This window comes from Phalaenopsis equestris, unplaced genomic scaffold, assembly GCF_001263595.1.
Source record: "Phalaenopsis equestris unplaced genomic scaffold, ASM126359v1 Scaffold000455, whole genome shotgun sequence".
NCBI classification, from domain to species: domain Eukaryota; kingdom Viridiplantae; phylum Streptophyta; class Magnoliopsida; order Asparagales; family Orchidaceae; genus Phalaenopsis; species Phalaenopsis equestris.
The window spans coordinates 595,174-602,681 of record NW_018164896.1 but is presented as its reverse complement, the minus strand read 5'-3'; the positions used below and the strand labels follow the sequence as shown (position 1 = coordinate 602,681).

At 33.4% G+C, this 7,508-nt stretch overlaps 1 protein-coding gene across 2 annotated transcripts in view; it reads right to left on the bottom strand.

Annotated features, from left to right (window-relative positions):
- Positions 1 to 1,577: 1,577 nt before the first annotated feature.
- Positions 1,578 to 7,508, bottom strand: part of LOC110027849 (pentatricopeptide repeat-containing protein At1g52620) — a 16,150-nt gene continuing 10,219 nt past the window's right edge. Inside the window, exons 2-3 of one of the 2 annotated variants that reach the window (XM_020729460.1) lie at positions 2,321 to 2,790; positions 1,578 to 2,151 (exon numbers count right to left, since the gene is read on the bottom strand). The gene's annotated coding sequence lies outside the window, so the exon portion shown is untranslated. The remainder of the gene's footprint in view (positions 2,152 to 2,320; positions 2,791 to 7,508) is intronic. The other variant, XM_020729461.1, reaches the window with a different exon arrangement.

Genomic DNA, 7,508 nt, shown 5'->3' with positions numbered 1-7,508 from the left:
CGCAATTATTCTTAGTCAAATAGTATTAAAAATAAAATTAAGCATACTTTGCTTTGTAAAACCCAAATATGATGACAAAATGACCCACATGAAAATAACCTTGTGTCAAATTCGTACGAAAAAGAATCCTCATTATTCATAAGAAACAACTTAAATTGACTTGTTTAGCATTATTTGGAGCATGCATAGGGGGCTATAGAGGACCCAAGCACTAGATGAGCTCAACACCTTAAAATTTTTAGTTCATCTCCAACCAATAAGATAATCGTCAGACCATCTGCACCTCATTATTTCTCAAGAAAATTCTTTTATTTTGCCTTCATATGCTAATCCAATTAAATTATGAATCCCATGCACAATTTCCCTTCCTCCCTCCAATTGATCTCTTCAATGCAGAGATAACATATACCATACTATCAGAAAACAGAGAAGGTTTTAAAATGCAGTATTGTGTCAAACAGTCTGAGAGGCAATTGCCATTTCAGAAATACAGAAGCGATAAATGTAATAAAATAAACAAATAAGTTCAGTATAATTAACAGTAAATATTATCAGAAAATTTGTCGATAAAGATTATGATTCTAAGATACACTTTACAGACAGGAGACGAACATTCATAAGGCTTAATTGTGAAATATTGTATGGTTACCCGTGAATCAAACAAAACATACATAAAAACTTCAAATGAAACAGACCCAAAAACAATAGAACCGTAACTTACCTGCAAACTTCAAATGAAACAGAGCCTAAAACAATAGAGCTGTAACTAACCTGCGAACCAAACAAAACATACATAAAAACAAAAATTTTAAATACTATCCCAAGAAATTAGCCCACTAGCAGATTCCCATCTCTTTTTCTTTCCAGCTTCCCGTTTCATTTCTTTACATGTATAATTAAAATGTTTTTTTATCAAAATAATTAAGACTTGTTGCAGACCTATACTAGCCGCCTTATATTTGACTTTAGGCCCACCCGAATAGATTAATCATAAAATAATGTTTGTCCGCATAGACATCCTAACAATCTCTCATTTAAATTAGGCTATTAATTATCCAGATAATAGTTTAGTCAAGAAGAATCTTTCATATTGAATCATTAAAGTAGCCATCAATAATCACGATATCAATCAATCATGCTAACATGAATTTGATATGATAATGTGGCAAAAACAACAACACGCCTTGGTGTTGTATTGTATTATCTTAATGGGATAATTATCTATTTCACCATAAGAACCTGATGTGCTTAGCTTCATCATGTTTCGGCCATGAAAATCATAAATTAATAATTTTCATAAGAATTTTAATGACCTTTAAAGGAACCAGAAAAAAAAATCAGAACCAATAAGACAATACGTCTGAAATTAATGCGTTAACAAAATAGTTTGCTTCTTAAGCTGCCAAAATAAATAAAAGGAAAAACACACATATTTATATAAAAAAGGCTCAAAAAAAAAAAAAAAAAAACACAAGCATGAGAGAATGATTCACTTTATTGAAAGAAAAAATTACAGATAAAGAGTGTCAGCTCACATAAAATCGAACTAGAGTACGATAGAATCATATAAATTGGGCATCATATAAGGGACATCAAACCTGCAAAAGCTCGCCAATTGAATCAAATTTCAAATTACAGCAGGGTAATAGTGAATTCAAACTGTTTTAATTTGTTTGGATGTTATGTTTAAAATTCAATTCAGATTAAGATAATTCATATAAAAATTATTATTTAGTAGGAACTTATCTATATCATTATTTATAGATAGAATTCCTTTTTTATAGTTTGTTCAAGGAAGGATACGCACTTATCTCTGTTGCATTAACCTTTAAATAGGCTTAATTACTGGCAGAAAAAATCAATTAAAATTTTAAAATTTCTCCCAAAGAATCCTTCTTCTCTAATCCTTCTCTGCTAATTTCCTCTGCTGTCCTCCCCAGCACCATAAATTCTGGCTCGTGCTCCAATTAACTGGAAAACAAAGAAGCTCCAACGTAAAGTTTCTGCTGCATTAAATTCCGGCTTGTGCTCCAATTTCCTCTACTCTTCCCGGTTTGCAGCAGTCTGGCATACTCTATTTTCTTCAGAATTCCATTGACGCCACCGGATTAGTAAGCTCCATGGAAAGTTTTTTGGCTACATGGAGGTTTTCTGCTAGCAGAAAATCAAGATATCCAACTAAATTTCTAAGATTAGCGAAGCACTTTTAGAAGAGTTATTTGATTATAAAAGAATTAGTGAGATAAAACTCTGAATCGAACAAAATTTCTAATTGCAATATAGAATAGACAACCGAGAAGAATAGCTAGTAAGGACTCACCGCTACTCCAAATCAACTACTATGGACCTCTTAGGACCCGTTTGGGGCAATGGTGTGATCCGCACCGCAAATGCTTATGCATATGGCAAAATTGCATTTTGCACCACATCGCTTATGTGTTTGGAAAAATTGCATTTTGCCTACTTTCTCAAGAAGAAGTGGTGAGAAAAACTGTGTTTTACAATCAATGGCTGTCAGAAAACTGCAGTTTGACCTGTTGAAAATTATAAAAATTTGTAATAGCCACCATAACTTCTTGAATAATAGTTTATTTTGCGGTAAGTTCACAGTTGCTTCTTCAAACAGCTGCAGCTGCCCCAAACAGGCCAAAGACTTTTGCCACTTCAGCTCCTGCTCATTCATAGCATTCTCCTTCAGCACGGCAGGAAGCACATTAAACAACAATGTCCTTGCAGTTCATCTAGTTCATTTTATAGAAATAGCTATTTATTTCCCTCACTAAACCAAAACTGCATGACCAAGAAAAGTGGTGTTATCAAGAATAGATCAGTGAGAATGTAGACGACGAAAAAATTGCTGACAACAAGGTTCGTGGTTTTAGGAGGACAGCACAGTACATAATTGAATATCAATTCACAAAATTGTCAACATACTTGGAAAATATGCATGGGAGTCCTAAAAATAATGAAAATTGTGTACATGTTGAAAACTTAGGCATTAGGATAATATAAGCTTAAAACGAGCTGAAGCGCACAAGTTAATTCAAGTATTGTGCGAAGATTTTCTTTTTCAAAATAAAATTTGAAATAAAAAAAAAATGACATCCATAACTACAGGTGAAAACTTACTCGGGAGTGACAAAAAAATCAAAGTTTTCTTTCTCCATCGTTGGAGAAAAACAAAGGAAAGAAGAAGCTAAAACTAGATATATGGGTGCACTCTTGTATAAGAGTCTCAAAGCAAAAATAATAAAAAAAAAAAAAAATCATACTGGGCAATAAAACCTTTGGTAGGTTAATGACTGTGGTTCTGATGCAGGGGAACTATCATAGGTGACACTTTTAATGGGGCTAAAATAATCCTCCTTATGAACTATTTCAACCCATAGTAAAACATCCTGGGGGCACTAAATTGACAATTTTATAGATTATGAGACTAAAATAACCTCTCTGCAACAAGTCAATGGATCATTTTTCTCTTGAAAATGTAGCAAAACACGGAACTTCATATATAACAATAAAGACTTTGGTCCTATTGTTAGGATTAGAGCAACTTTCCTACCACAATATTGATTGTTGATTAAATTTTTATCGTCTCATACAAGTAGTTCACAATAAAAGTAGCACAAAAGGTTTTGAGACATTAAAGCAACAAACGAAATCTAAGATTTTCGTAGGGGATTGAAGGCAAAAGAATAGAGAAAGGTATCCAAAAGTATAGATATAACATTAAATGGCATTTAGTAACAAAACAGTTGTGCACTGCTTTTATAGAAATGAAAACTTTGGTAGAAATCATTTCTCCTTTATTCATGACTTTGGCTTCTAAAAAGCCTTACAATCCTTATTACAAATAACCCCAAGACTTCTTCTATATTCCCTACTTAAAATTAGATCAATCAAAATAAGATACAAATCTCAATATTCCCCCTCAAGATAGTCAAATCATATCCACTAAGCTCATCTTGTCACATAATCTAAACAAATCTAATGAACTAAGTCCTTTAACGAGACAATCGGTCACTTACTCTCCAGGGCTACATGACTTAGAGGAATAAAGGCTTGTTGTTGTTGTTATATTAATGCAAATTATTACAACAACAACAACTAAGCCTTAATCCACCTACGTGGGGTCGGCTACATGAATCATTTTCCTCCATTGCGTCCTATTTAGTGTCCTGTCTTCATTTAGTTCTAATAAATTAAGGCCATTTTCTATACAATAATCCCAAGTCTTCCTAGATCTGCCTCTGCCTTTTTTAACATAAGTCAAATCTAAAACATCTACTCTCCTAATCGGATCATCAGATGGTCTACGTTTAATGTAACCAAACTATCAAAGACGACTCTCTCTAATTTTGTCCGTCATTGGAGCAACACCAACCCTATCACGAAAATATTCATTTCACATTTTGTCTCTAAGTGTAAAGTCACTCATCCACCAAATCATTCTCATCTCGGCAACATTTAACTAAGTATTATGCTTCTCTTTCAAAGGTCAGCATTCAGTGTCATAGAGCATTGCAAGTCTCACCACCATCTTATAAAATTTTCCTTTCAATCAAAGCAGTACTTTTCTATCACACAAAAGGCCCGAAGCATTCCTCCACTTCAAGTAACCAATTTGAATTCTACTATAAACATTCCCATCTATATTACCATTGTTTTGAACAACAGACCCGAGATATCTAAATAGTTCACATCTTTTAATAATTTGATCACCCAAAGTTACACATCTGTCACTAGAGCTACTACTACTAAAATTACATTCCATGTATTCATTTTTAGTTTTACTCAAATGAAGGCCTTTAGACTCCAATTTAGACCTCCATAATTTAAGGTTTTCTTGAAGTTTTTTCTGGGTTTTTCTCGTCTTATCCAAGGGAAGTATATCATCAGCAAAAAACATACACCAAGGTATATACTCCTTGTCGGCTATTTTTCTTTCGAAAAAATAAGATTTTTAAAATTTAAATTTGGAATTTAATATATATATATATATATATATAATGTAATTTTAATTTTGTGAAAATGATATCTTTTTATTTTTTGAGAAATGATGAGACCGAGTATACCTCATATATCTAATAGTTTAAACAGCTGAGCACGATACCATAAATGATATATTATCTTGAAGGATGAAAATATCACTTATTGACAGTTTTAACTATCTAAACTTAAAAGTTTATAACTCTATTTTGGTCTGCGAAATTTATAGCTGACAAATTCCCCTATCTAATATACAGATTAGATAGGGTTTAGATTAACCTGGGTTCTTAAATTCCCTATAGGAGCAAGCCCCTATAGTTAATTACATCTTAGACAACCGAAGTTACCTAAGAAAACTCTCGATAATGATCAGAGGTTTTGTCTTCAAGAATTCAACGTTCAAGTTTTCATAATTGTTCATAGAAAAAGTCAAATGGGATAGGTTCAAATAGGAATAGTTATTTTCGGAATCCAAAGGAACGAAAAGTAGGAGATGTCGAAGATACTGAAGAAGATTCAATAGCATCTCAAACTAATCTATGGTTTGGCTTTACATCTTTGAAAGAGAAGTTATTTGATGTTTCAGGTCTGCAATTTATTTAGATGTTCGGGACTTGTATCTGCACGTCATATGCAACTAGCCCGAGAAAATGTGAGGATTTATGTCGTACCAGACAACCTCGGAAAGTCTAAAAAGTTTAGGACTTATATCGTACGATATGAAAATCGTAGAAAGTCCCAAAAGATAATGTGAGGATTTACGTCGCGACAGACGAACGACCTCAACGTCCTATAGGTATGTTATTTAAATCTATCGAGGTTCTGCATAAGCTCATCCTTCAGTCTTTGGTAGTTGTCCCGATCGTTTTCCGGAGATGAATCGTCAACCGACCACGTCGTCATCTTGTTCCGAGAAAAGGAGAGAGAGAAGAGAGAATAGTAAAAAAAATCATGCCTCGAACGGCCTATCCTAGGGGATCGCACAAACATACTAGAAAGGTAACAACTAAAGCATGAATACTAGTAAATGTATACAATACAACAAAGAACAGACGAAAAAGACTATGTTGTAAAAGGTAATATGAAAGTGCATGAGATATGTAGCGAAGTATAGTACGATGCAAAATCAAAGTGAATATGCAGAAAATAAAGTACATAAATTAAATAAATAAAAGCGTACCTGATCAAATTCCGCTAAAACTTCAAAACATATTGCAATTATATGATATAAATGGGTTAGGTAAACATTTGCAGATTTTAAAAGAAAGGTTAAATGATGAGCATATGAAAGTTTCAAGATGAGATATTAGATTTCAATTTGGGGATAGGCTCAGACTAGACCTCTTTTCTCTCTATCTCGATCCCACAGGCAACTGACATATCAAGGTCAACCTATCAACATCAACTAGAGGCCACCAACGAATCACCACTATAATCAGACAGTCTTAAACCCTATCATTTAGTGAATATGTGAATAGAGCAGTATCTAAACCCCTCAAAGTGTGGTGTACCTATATGTGAGTGTAGGATCTGTCGTGCAGGGTGTAGTGTGTGAATTGCATAGTGTGTATGAGTGTAGTATATATTTCTTGTGCAAGTGTAATATTTGTCATACGGGGTGTAATGTGTGGATATAGTGTATGCAGTAAAAAAAAAGAAGGTGATATGCTCATATCTAGATCCATCAAACAAAGATATGTGGTGTATCTGTATGTGGTGTGGAAGAGGTACTATGTGATGTATGAAATGTATGCGTAGGTGATATCCAATGTATGCATGTATTAGTCAGGATATGGTGTCTACAGTGTAGTGTTGTATCTGTTCTTTCGTAAGTGTAATATCTGTGTAGTATTCATAGTATCTGTTCTTTTGTGAGTACAAATTCTCGAACCTTTTGAAAAGATTTGAGTTGTTGACGATCTAGGGGTGAAAGGGGCATCGCACTAATTGAATATTGATTTTATATTTTCAGCTATAAACTGAGCTGTCAAATGGTTCTTTGCATCATGGCCTATTACTCCTCATCTCAAACTAATAGGCCACCACAATATTTCATATACTCATCCAACAAAATTTCATATAGTTCATATCAAGAAAATGAGAGAAGTAATCATTTAAGCATTTCTATAACATCCACCTTCTACTTTTAAGTTCAAACTTACGAAATTTATGTAAACAAGAAGTTAATCCTAACAAGAGATAAATATGGCTCCAAATATATATTCCAAAGCATAAAAATAAATTCCAACGGGTATTCGAACAAGGAGCAGTAAGGAGAACCAAAACCGAACCCCAAATATATTTTCCAAGCCATAAAATGATTTCCAACATGTATTTGAACAAGGGACAACAAGGAGAACCAAAACCGAGCCCCCAAATATATTTTCCTAGTCATAAAAACCGACTTCTAACATGTATTTAAATAAGGGACAGCAAGGAGAACCAAAACCGAACCCCAAATAATACAAAGTTAATTTTATTAAAGAAATATAAACAAATTCATGATCCTCTAAATAATA